Genomic DNA, 12,468 nt, shown 5'->3' with positions numbered 1-12,468 from the left:
AAGTCCTTTTCAATCATTTATTAGTTCATCAGAAATTTAATGAGAAGTGGGGAACATAATTTCTTCCTTGTAGAATGAGATGGGATTGTTTGCAGGATATTTATGGCCTTCCAATGGTGCAGTGCATGCAATAATGTTACCTTGCAGTAACGAACTTTACATATTCAGTAGATAGCACAGGGCGACTTATGGGCAATGAGAAATGACCAAAACTTCATTTTAAAGGAGGAAGAAATGACCCAATATTATCCCAAATGCCTTGTCTAGTGGCTTTTGCACAGATTTTGCTGAAGCTGTGAATGTCCTATGCTATGATTTGTCCAAAATCATCTTGTTTTTCATATTCAGATCTACCTAGATAATCGGTCTGTGCAGTAAATGTCTTAGATAAATAATAGTCTGACTTTTCTCAAAGAAAACAGATTTCCCTGCTAAATGAGGCCAGGAATTTGATGATTACCTTTCTACAAGAGTTAATGTAATTTTCCCAAGATCATTTTCAGGACACAATTCTAGAATCTGTGGGAGAGGTTAACGGACCTTCCTCATCCCCATAACCTGGAGCAGATATGGAGAATCTTGGTGCTGATGCCACTGTGTGAGGGAGGACTGGTGCGGCCACAATGCAGTACCTGCCCAGTGCCCTTTCTTGCCTCCTTCTGTTTTAGTCTCTGTTTCTCCAGCCTCCTTTCCAGCCTCCTGCTGGCTCTCTTTCCTCCCACTTTGCACTCCTAGCTTCTCAGAGGTGCCTGTGCTATCCCGGTCCCAGCAACACAGAGGGCTAAAGAGTGGCCCACATTGGCCTGGCACCTGCGCGTGTCGCCTTCTCCTTCTGTTGCTTTCACTCTGATAGTCTCGGGACCAGCTGGAGACAAAGAAGGTCTAATATATGTCATGCATTCATTATTTCACACACACTTACTGAGTATTTGCTATGTGTCTCATATATATATATATATAAAACACTGAACAAAGCAAAACTCCTGTGTTCACAGAGCTTACCTCTGAGGCAGCTGGCAGTCAGCCTTATGGCTAGGATGCCACATACTACATGAGAGTACCTGGGTTTAAGTCCCAGCTTCTCCTAACTCAAGCTTCCTTCCAATTCAGTCTTTGTGAATCATTAGTTATGGTCAAGTAATTGGGCTTCTGCCTCCAGCATGGGAGACCTGAATTGAGTTCCTGGTTCCAGGTTTCTCTCTCTCTCTTTCTTTCTCTCTCTCTCCTTCTTAAATAAATAGATAAATAAATGAATGAATTGAAAAAACCTAGTGTCTCATGAGGAAACAGACAACAAACAAGTAAATAGCTGGTGAAACATGGACCCTTAGATGCCTCCAGGTGCTTAAAGAAAAATTGAGACAGCTGGAAAAGGCTTTTCCAGAAAGGGGAGCATTTGAGCAGAGACATCAGTGGGATGAGGGAGGCAGGCATGTGGATCTCAAGGGGACAAGCAGCATGGAAGGGGCTGAAGTGTGAAAGCCCAGGGGCTCCTGGTGGGTTGGAGGAGCAGAGACTGGGAGGAGGAGAAGGCCAATGATGTAACAGCCCCTTGACTGCCCCACAGTCTCACAGTCTGTCTTTTTGCTAAGAAGGTTTTCATTTTACTATTTATTTATTTGAATTTACTTGAAAGGCAGAGTGATGGGAAAGAGAGAGAGAGAGAGAGAGAGAGACTAGAACAGCCGGGGCTGGGCCCAGCTGCAGCCAGGAGCCCAGACACCATCCAGGTCTCCCACTGGGGTGGCAGAGACCCACCCACTCCAGCCATCATCTGCTGTCTCCCAGGATGCATTAGCAGGAAGCTGGATTGGAAGCAGAGCAGCTGGGACTGAACTCGAACTGGAACTCTGATATGAGATGAAGGTGGTGCAAGCGACCACTTAACCCACCGGGCTACACCACCCACTCCTGGCAAGGAGTTGGACTGAAAGATACTTAATCTTGCTTTTTGGTAGACTTCCCTTGAAGTCTTTCCATCAGTATTTCAGTATTTTCTTGGGGTGCAAGAAGGAGTGTAGAGTGGACATCTGTTGCCATTGCCACCTCATATCCATTTCCTGTTCTTTAATAGCAGTACCTTCCTTCCCCTCTGTGGCACCTGCCTTGTCTGCTGACTGAATCCTGGTGTTCTGGGTTGTGGGGGGGAGGCACTGACCATGTTACCAGCCTCTCCAGTCACTCCCACGGCTGTCAGATAGGACAGGAGGCCACAGGGCCTGATCTGAGCTAGGGGACGCAGTGCAGTTCTTGTTGGGAACACAGGAGAAGGGGTTTTCTTTGATGACTAATGAAATGCTATAGAGTGTGAGATACGGAGTATCTGCAGCCATCTTGAATCCATGCCTGAGAATAGAGACCCATTAGAGGAAGTGCAGCTGAGACGTTGCACTGAGTCATATTTGAAATCAGAAATGTACCTGAATACATTTGGACCAATAAATTCCAGTAGTGCTTAGGCTAATTTGAGTGGCGGGTAAAACCAACCAACAAAAACAAGTCAAAACAAAATCGTAAGAAAGCAAAGAAAAACAAGGGGAGCCCCACCTACCTAACAGAAATAATACAAGATGGAATGTCATGGTAATTAAGACCGAGGACCCTGGATTTAAAACGGGGGTGTGACCTTAATCTATCCAGGCATAACTTTCTTCATCTGCAAATTATGAGTAATGATAGCACCCACCTCAAGATTATTATGAAACTAATTGGATATAATATGTGCAACATTGGAAGCACACATGGCAAGTGACACTTGAATGTCTGCTGGTGCCGTTGTTATTTTTGCACTTTGTGCAGCAAGGTTTCTCAAGTTGGTCTGTATTAAGTGGCTTACCCTAGTGCACATAGAAATCAGAGTTAGAGCTGAAATTAGGTACCAGGACACGTAAGGGGGACCACGGGAAGTTTATCATCTATTTCAGAAGGTGGTTTAGGGACCAGGCGTTTGGTTCCGTGGTTGAGACGCACCCATCCCATGTTGACTGCTTGGGTTCAAGTCCCGGCGCTGCTCCCCATTCCAGCTGCCTGCTAATGTGCACCATAGGAGGCTGCAGTGATGGATCAAGCATTCATGTCTCTGCTACCACATTGGACACCTGGATTGAGTTCCCAGCTCCTGGGCCTTTGGGGAGAGAATGGAGGGATGGGAGCTCTCTCTCTGTTTCTGTCTCTCAAATGAAATAAATAAATATATTTTTAAGAGGGAATTTTTGAGTGCCTACTATATTCTCGGCACTGCGCTGGATTCTGGAATGTGAACACAGACTGCAAACATTATAAGAACAAGGGCTGTCCCTTGAATGCTTGTATTTTCTCCCAGGCCTATTCCAGGGTTCTTGGCCCTGTGGGTGATTAATCAGTGGTGTTGACTAACCTTCCCGCCACCACTTAACCTCCTAGGGAGGAAGGCTTTTCCTGAAGAGGGCTTGTTCAAGGAATTAGTGATCCACGTGGATGGAAGCCCGGCTCACAGCTCCAGGACTCCTCTCTCTCGGGCCTGACAGCCCCTCAGCCCCATAGGGTGGAAGAGCCAGCGGGCTGGGCTCAGAGCTGCCTTGGCCCCAGCTTCCCCAGGCATCTGTTTCAGCAACTTGCTCTTAGTCTCATGATAAATTCATTACCAGAAAATGAAGCTGGAGTTTCCTCGTGACATAAAATATTGATGAGAGAAATAAGGACTAAGATAAATGATCAAATGCTGCTCACAGGCCCGCTGCATTCTGTGCTGGGGATCGACACCCGTGTGTTCCTCTTTTTCCCTTGTTCATTTGCGTGGGTGGGGTTTTGTCTCCCTCAGAGCAGGCATGTCGGAGCGCTGGGGAAGTACTCCAAAGGCAACGTCACACCACGGGGGGAAAAATAGACATGTCTCCTGGTTACTGTCAAAACTATGAAACCCAGTCCTGCCACTTAACAACCTTCTGGCAGGTTCTTGGCACCCTCAGGATAGTGTGCAAAAACACATCGCTTCCCTGCTTGGAAACTGCTAATGGCTTCCAATTGCTGAAGACTAAAATACAAGCTCCCGAGGACACTGCTCAAGGCCTCCATCCTCCTGCTCTAGCTTGCCTTTTAAAGAGCCTCATCCCGCCAGGGGTTAGCCAGCGCCCCAACACTTCGCATCATCTGGACCCTGGGGCTACAGAGAGGGCTTCAACCTCCATGCCGCCGTGCTGGAAGCTCCTCCCCTGCATTTTTCACTGATTGAACTTTTGCCACTCACTCCAGGACAGCTCAAATGCCAACTTTATCCACAAAATGTTTTATTTATTTGAAAGGCAGAGTGACGGAGAGAAGGAGAGAGAGGGAAAGAGGAGACAAAGAGGGATCTTGTATCCGTGGCTTCACCCCGCAAAGGCCTGCAGTCAGAGCTGAGTCAGGTAGCAGACAGGAGCTCAGAACTCAATCCCACGTGGGTGGCAGAAACCCACGTACCTGCGACATCATCTGCTGCCTTCACCGGTGCATTAGAAGGAAGCTGGATTGGAAGCTAAATAGCTGGGCTATCTCAAGCAGTGGTTTAGCCTGCTGCACCATAATGCCCAGACCCCCAGGACGTCTTCTTTTGTGTTGTGTTACTCAGAAGCAATTCTTCTAGAGAACAAACAAGACCAGAGCTCTGTGTTGGTGAGAGCGTGGAGAAATGAACCGTCTCCATCCGTCATTGCTGCTGATGGTGGGAGCAGCCCATTTACCAAGGGAGTTTAGCCATAGTTTTCAAAAATCCTTAAATAGCTTTATAACTTTGAGCCAGCAATGCCACATCTGGGAATTTGCTCTCAGAATAAAAAAGGAAGATGTAAATATTAATTTGAGGTTGAGGCTGTTCATCATAGAGTTTTTTTATTTTAGTACTGAAAAATTGGGAGAACTCTGAAAGCCCTCAAATAGAGAAGTTGTTGAAGAAATTGTGATATGTCTGTATAATAGAATGATGTATATCTGCTTACAAACTATGCTGCACAGAAATGGTTGATGGTTTACAAAAATGTTCATGATGATTTATAAGTGAAAGGAATAAGATTTGAAGCTGTATAGAATACGGTGGTCAGGGGCAGGGTGGGGAGAGAGAGAGACTGAAGAAAGAGGGAGAGGAATTTATTTATTATCAGGAATCGGTTTATGGAGGCTGAGAAGTCCCAGCGACTGCAGTGGCAGGCTGGCGACCCAGGGGAGCCCACGAAGAGCTGAGATTTCTGTGTGTCTGGAAGCAGTCTGGGGGAGGCTCAGTATTTCTGCTCCATCCAGGCCTTCAGCGGGTTGGGCAAAGTCTGCCATGTTAGAGAGGGCCATCTGTTTCCTCAGTGGACTAATTCATCCATGAACACCCTCAGCGACACAGCTGGAATAGTGCGTGAACCATGTATCTGGGCATTCTGCAGCCCAGGAAGTCAGCACATGAAATTAGCCATGTGTTAAAGTGTTAAAGTCAGTTTCTGGGAGATGCTCTGTTGGCCACAGGTCATATACACTTGTCAAGATCAATCTTTCCTCCCCACTGCTCCCAACCCTCGGGAGTATCCATAACCCCAAACAAGACTGGCTGCTTTACAAGAGGCAGAATTGGGAATGCCAGAGGGGTTACCACAAGGAATGGCAAACCCACAGAAACTGAGGAACTTGTCAGTGGCCCGACGTCTTCTCAGCTGTAGAGCCAGGACTAAGCTCAGGATCTCACAGTAAACCACCCAGTGTCCTTAGGGAGGGAGACAGGGTAAGCAAACCCTGGTCTTCATGGGTCTCAGAAAAGATTCTACCTGGCTTCATGCCTTTAAGTCTTGGCCCTATGCTCTCCACCCCCGTCAAGCGCTGACTGCTGACTCAGTGGTTGCTGTAGATGCACTGGCTCCATCAGTGCCGGCTGGCACTTTGACACATCTCTCTACATGTGCAGCTCTGCTGTTGCATCAAGTTGTGTGGAACACAATTAATTAGCTAATGTTGTGAGAGCTTTCTGCAAACTGGAATATAGTCCTCACACCCAGACCAGAAAGCTTCTTCCTGTCTCTTGTAAGGCTGATGATACCGCTGGCCTCTGGACAGGGATACCGACAAAGGGGCTCCCCGGACCAGGACTGGGGAGGAAAAAGCCAGCATTCCAACAGCTAGAGCTTTGCAATGCAGTCTCTTCTGGTTGTGGCTGCCTGGTTGCTTCCAGTCTTATTGATCTTTTTGTTTTCATGACCCACTCTTTGTGTTTGAGATCTGTGTTGAAACTAACCCATGACTTCCATATTGGGTGAGTTTGCAGATCCACACTTAGTTCACACTGTGCCCCGACTCTTCATATCTGAACAGGTGGAATGTACCAAAGACCCACATGCTTGAACTTGGACCCAGGAGCACAGCTGAATCTCAGGGCCCTTCCTGGCTACTAAAAACCAGAAATCCGAATGGTTAGTGGTCAAGCTGTTTTGGTCTCAGATACTTGGAAAACAAACGTGTGGAGACAGACATTCAACACACTGTAGCTTTTGCAGTTTTCATGGTTTCTGGTATTGGCCTCATTTTCAGGTCTTCTATTGAGGATTCCAGCAGGTGCTTGTCTTACCCAGAGAGCTCCATGGAGTGTGCATTTCCTTTGCCCCCTCCTCCCCAGGGCTGCACGTTAGAAGCACCTAAACTCCCAGTAGGGGAGGAGTGAGATCTGTGCGGGGGAGCCCTTGTGTGGTCCTCACATCTTTCCCGTTCCTGGGGGTTACCAGAGCAGTATGTGGAAAAGCTAGGATGGAGATGAAAGCAATTTTACTGCTGGCAGATCTGGAATCAGGTGCCAGCTCCACCTCTGTCTAGTAGAGGGCTCAGCATGGAACCTGTAACACAAACGTGATGGCTTCGGGTAGTTTTGGAAAGACTCTTAGAGCTTAGAGAGACAAAGAATCACTGTTGCTGGCTTCTTCTGTTAGCCATGCACCCAGGAGGGACAGCAGTGGGAGATGGAGGAAATCCAGGGGAGATTCTGGTGCTCATGGTGTCCTAGCCATGGGCCTACCAACCTCTCACTAGTGGTCTAACCAACCCAAGGCAGGGCCCACTCTCCAGCCCTCCTGGAGAACAAAGGCTTGGGCATAAATTTTCTGAGGTCCCTGGCTCCAAGTTGGGGTGGGAGCTCTCCAGGTGACAGTGCCCTCCTTGGCTCAGCTGCTGCCGTTGGTGCTGAGGGCAGCAGCCTGCAGGACCAGGGTAGCCAACCCCACCTTGAGTTACCAAACAATGTTTTTAGAGAGTTGGATTGGAAACCTCTTAACACCACTTTTACAAAAACACAATCATTGAACAAAGGAGGGCAGTTCTGTCTGAAAGACATATTTGAACCGCAACCTTTAAAGGCCTGGGAATACAGAAGTGATTGCCAACAATAGATGGTGGCCAAGCTCTACCAGCAAGTCCCACCCAAGGTGCTCTTCGGAAAAATCAGGCCCAAGTCTTCCCAAGAAGCTGGAGGGTCTTCCTCTGCTCCTGGGGCACTGGCTTTTCCCCTTTTCCCCTCTGCCTCTCTGGCCCTTTCCCTCTTTCTCCCTGTGGGTTCCAGTCCTGCCCAAACCCCACCTGACAGCCTCAGAAGACCCCTCACTGCATCCAAAACTGAGCCTGGGGTGCTCAGCAGGGAGAGGCAGCACAGGGCAAACCCTGCAGCTGGTCACTGCAGGAGAGGAAGGAGGGACGGTCTCAACCCTTTTCTGCTGCTGGGGGCAGTGGAAACAGGGAAGACAGAGCTCCTGGGCCAGCTGCAGAGAAGGCAGCCTGCTGTGCTTCCAGCCTCACCCAGGGACCGAGGACAGGTGCCATGCTGTCCTGTGTCCAGGTCACAACAGTCCTGCGAGGAAGCACTGGCACTGTCCCACCTTCCGAGGGAGGGAAACATGCACATTGACTGTGAGACACTCTGCCCTTCCCATGCACTGTGAAGTCGTCGGGACGCTGGTCCTTGAACCTGGCTGGCCAAGCGCTCTTGTCCTCTCTCTCTTCGCTGCTCCTGCCTGGGATCCCAGACGCTGTGCAGGAGCAGGTAGTCTATGTTTTTTGGTCGTGCAGAATCCCAGGGCACGGTCCACATAGACACTGACCTTGCCATGAGAGCAGCTCTGGGCCACATGCAAATGAGTGGAAAGGGGTGGATTTGGCGCCAGGTGGCTGTATTTGGACTCAGGCCATGGTGTGTCCAGGCTAAGGGAGGTCAGGGCTTCTTGCTGGGCAGACTTGAACTGGGTTCTTCAGTGGTCCTGAGCTTCAGGTTCCCCTCTGTAAAATGGGGCTCTTACAACGTCTGCTTGGGCAGTTAAAAGGATTCAGTGAGATAATGTATGTGAAAGATTCATCCAGGGTCTGCCATGGAATTAGTCCTCAGTAAATGTAGCGTTGGTAAAAAGAGTTATTTATTTGGAAGGCAGAGTTATGGAGAGGGAGAGAGAGAGCAAGAGAGCATGAGCAAGTTCTTATGCCTGCTGATTCACTCCCCAAATGGCCACAATGGCCAGGGCTGGGCCAGGTTGAAGCCAGAGACAGGAACTTCGTCCAGGTCTCCGACGTGGGTGCAGGGACACAAAGACTTGTGCCATTTTCCACTGTTTTCCCAAGGGCATTAACAGGGAGCTGGATCAGAAGTGGAGTATTTGGGACTTGAACTTGTGCCCATATGGGATGCCAGCATTGCAGGTGGTGGCTTAACCTGCTATGCCACAACACCGGCTGTTTAGTTTTCATTTTTAATCCCGAACCAGGGCAGAAGTGAATGAGGAAGTCACTGGTTGTGGAGCCCTTGGGGATTGCTGGCACCTGGGGGTCTGTCAGGTGCAGTGCGTTGGGAGTGCTGCCACAGTTGGGTGCTGGGAGACCTTCTGCACACACACCTTTGGCCATGGACCTGCCAGATTCTAAGGCTGCTATTCCTTTATAGACGGGAAGCTGGAGACTTCACGGTGGCAATATATCTGCCTGTTTGCAACGTTTTCTTCCCTGCATTCCCTTATTTTCTAAGCTCGTCCCAGGTTTGCAATTTGTTGCCTGGCCCTGGGCATGCCTCTTAGTCTCTGTGTCTCGGTTTTTCTTCCGCAAAACAGGGAGAATGGATCCATTCCTTCCCGAGGTGACAGAGGCTTAGCATTACTGAGTTCCCAGCCAATCAGCCTCATAAGAAGTCTGATGCTGCTTGTTGAAGTCACAGTGTGATATGCTCCTGACAATCTGCTGCATTTACATCTCGCCTGCCCGCTTCACCCATGAACTTCACTGGCTCAAGTCTGCTGTTCACAGCTCTTTTTTTTTTTTTCAAGATCTATATTTATCTGAAAGAGTTACACACAGAGAGAAGGAGAGGCAGAGAAAGAGAGAGAGAGAGAGGTCTTCCATCCGCTGCTTCACTCCCCAGTTGGCCGCAAAGGCTGGAGCTGTGCCAAGCCGAAGCCAGGAGCCAGGAGCTTCTTCCAGGTCTCCCACATGGGTGCAGGGGCCCAAGGACTTGGGGCATCTTCTACTGCTTCTCCAGGTCATAGCAGAGAGCTGGATCAGAAGTGGAGCAGCCAGGCCTTGAACTGGTGCCCATAAGGGATTCTGGCACTACCGGTGGTGGCTTTACCCACTGAGCCACAGTGCCGGCCCCTATTATCTGATTTTTGAAGCTTTGATTTGGATTGTCCTAGTGACTAACACCACTGAGCATATTTTAATGTGTTCAACTGCCTTTTGTATATATCTTCTTTGGAGAAATAATTTTTAAATTCTTAGCCCTTTTAAAAAATTGTACTACTTTTCTTTTTATTGCTGAGATGAAATGCTTCTTGATGTGCTTTGTATACGAGACTTTTATTACATACATGGTTTGAAAGCCTCTCATACTATGGATTTTCTTTTTAGCTTCTTGATGGGACAATTTGAAATACCCAATTTCAAATTTTGATTAAGTCAAACCTAGTGTTTCTTTTGTTGCTTGTGCTTTTGGTGTTATAACTAAGAAATCATTACCTAATCTGAGGTCATTATGTTTTCCTCAAAGATTTTTAAACTTTTAGCTTTTCCATTTATGTATTTGAGTTATTTTTGTGTGTGATATAAGGCAGAGATCCAATTTCCTGCCTCTGCAGGTGGATACTCACTTGTCTTGGTGCCATTTGTTGAAAAAAAATTTTTTTCCTTAATGAACTGTCTTGGCATTCTTGTTTAAAGCCAGTTTGGGATATGATGCATGGGTTTATTGCTGGACTCTCAACTTATCAACTCCACTAATCAAAAATCTGCCCTTATTCCAATGCACTGTCTTCATTCTTGTAGCTCTGTCATAAGTTTTGTAAACAAGAAGTGCGAATTTTCTTTGTTCTCTTTAAGGTTGCTTTGGCTATTTTGGGTTCTTTGCGTTTCTGTAGGAATAGTTTATTAATTTCTTCAAAAAATGTAGCTGAGATTTTGATAGGGATTTCTCTGAGTCTATAGATCAACTTGGACATCTATAACTTATCAATAATAAGTTTTCCTGCCCATGATTTGTGTTTTAATTTATGTATATTTTCTTTTCAAAGTATCTTTAGCCTTTACTGTACAGATACTGCACTTGTTTTGTTAAACTTATTCCTAAGCCATTTTTTCTTGCTAATATTTTTGTGCAGGGACTTTTAAAAATTATTTATATATTTGAAAATCACAGTTATCGAGAAACAGGGGGAGAGAACGAGAGAGAGCGAGCGAGAGAGAGAGTGTGTGTGTGTGTGAAAGAGAGAGAGATGCTTCACATGCTGGTTCACTCCCCAAGAGGATGCAGCAGCGAGGTCTGGACCAGGCTGAAGTCAGGAGCCAGGAACTCCATCCCGGTTCCTACATGGGTGGCAGGGGTCCAAGCACCTGAATGATCTTTTCCCTTTCCAGGCACATTAACAGGAAGCTGGAGTGGAAGCAGACCAGCCAGGACGTGAACTGGCCTCCTATGTGAGATGCTGCCATCACAACAGCAGCTTATGCCGCTGTGCCATAATGCCAGACGCTGGACTTGCTTTCTTAATTTCATGCTTTGATTTTTAGTTGTTAGTATACAGAACTTTTTGGATTTATTTTATACTCTGTAACTTTGTTGAAGTAATATATTAGTTGTAATAGATTTTCAGTGGGTTCCTTAAGATTTTGTATCTTAGAACTCATTACCTATGGATGGAAATAGTTTTACTTCTTTCTCGCTACTCTGTCTTTTTTTCTTGCCTAATTGTCTTGGCTGGAACCTGCAGAACAATTTTGGAAAGAAGTAGAGAAACTGGACATCTTTGTCTTGTAACTTCTCTTAGAGGAAAAATGATCAATCTTTTATCATTAGTATGAGGTCAGATACAGGAATTTCATTTATAACCTTTTTTGATTGAGGAGTTTCCCTTCTACTTCTGGTTTCTTGAGTGCTTTCAGCATTAAAAGTTGTTTGTTTTGTCAGAACTTTTCCTGTGTCTATGGTTTCTGTCCTTGATTCTCCTCCTGAGTTTATTATACTGATTTTCATGTATTATGGTAATGGTATGTAGTCCTTTTCATAGATTCCTGGGCTTGGATTGAGAGCATTTGAGGATTTTTGCATCTTACTGAGGTGTACTGGTTTGTAGCTTTATTATTTTGAGGTGATTTTATGTATCTAATTTTTTAAATTAAAAAAAATTTATTATTTGACAGGCAGAGTTAGACAGTGAGAGAGAGAGAGACAGAGAGAAAGGTCTTCCTTCTGTTGGTTCACTCCCCAAATGGCCACTATGGCCGGCGCAGTGCTGATCCGAAGCCAGGAGCCAGGTGCTTCTCCTGGTCTCCCATGTGGGTGCAGGGCCCAAGCACCTGGGCCATCCTTCACTGCCCTCCCAGGCCACAGCAGAGAGCTGGACTGGAAGAGGGGCAACCGGGACTAGAACCCAGCATCCATATGGGATGCCAGTGCCACAGGGGGAGGATTAACCAAGTGAGCCATGGCACCAGCACCCCGGTATCTAATTTTGATAACAGAATGATAATGGCCTCATAAAATGAGTTGAGAAGTGTTCCCTCCCCCCCCCCCTTTTTTTTCTGGAAGAACCTAAGAAGGTTTGATGCTATTTGTGCTTTAAACATTTGGTAGAACCTAAGAGCGAATCTTTTTTTTTTTTTTTTTTTTTTTTTTTTTGGTAATTGTTTTACTAGTTCAGTCTCTTTGCTTCTTTATAGGTCTATTCAGATTTTCTATTTCTTCTTCCATCAGTATTGGTAGGTTTTCTATTTCCAGGAATTTTTCCATTTCACCTAGATTATTGAACTTGTGGACATATAATTCATACTCCCCTCACCCCAGCTGCAATGATTCCTTTCATTTCTGTAAAGTTGCCCATGATGTTCCCTGTTTTGTTCCAGATTATAGTAAATCAAGGTCTTCTTTTTCTCTTGGTAAGTCTCAGTAAAGGTTTGACAACTCTCACTAACGTTTGATAATTTAGTCAAAGAATTAATTTATGGTTTTGTTGATTTTCTTTACTGTTA

The sequence above is a fragment of the Oryctolagus cuniculus genome, chromosome 1 (genome assembly GCF_051225735.1).
Source record: "Oryctolagus cuniculus isolate XC-2025 breed Fujian yellow rabbit chromosome 1, ASM5122573v1, whole genome shotgun sequence".
Classification (NCBI taxonomy): domain Eukaryota; kingdom Metazoa; phylum Chordata; class Mammalia; order Lagomorpha; family Leporidae; genus Oryctolagus; species Oryctolagus cuniculus.
This window is presented reverse-complemented; position numbering follows the sequence as displayed.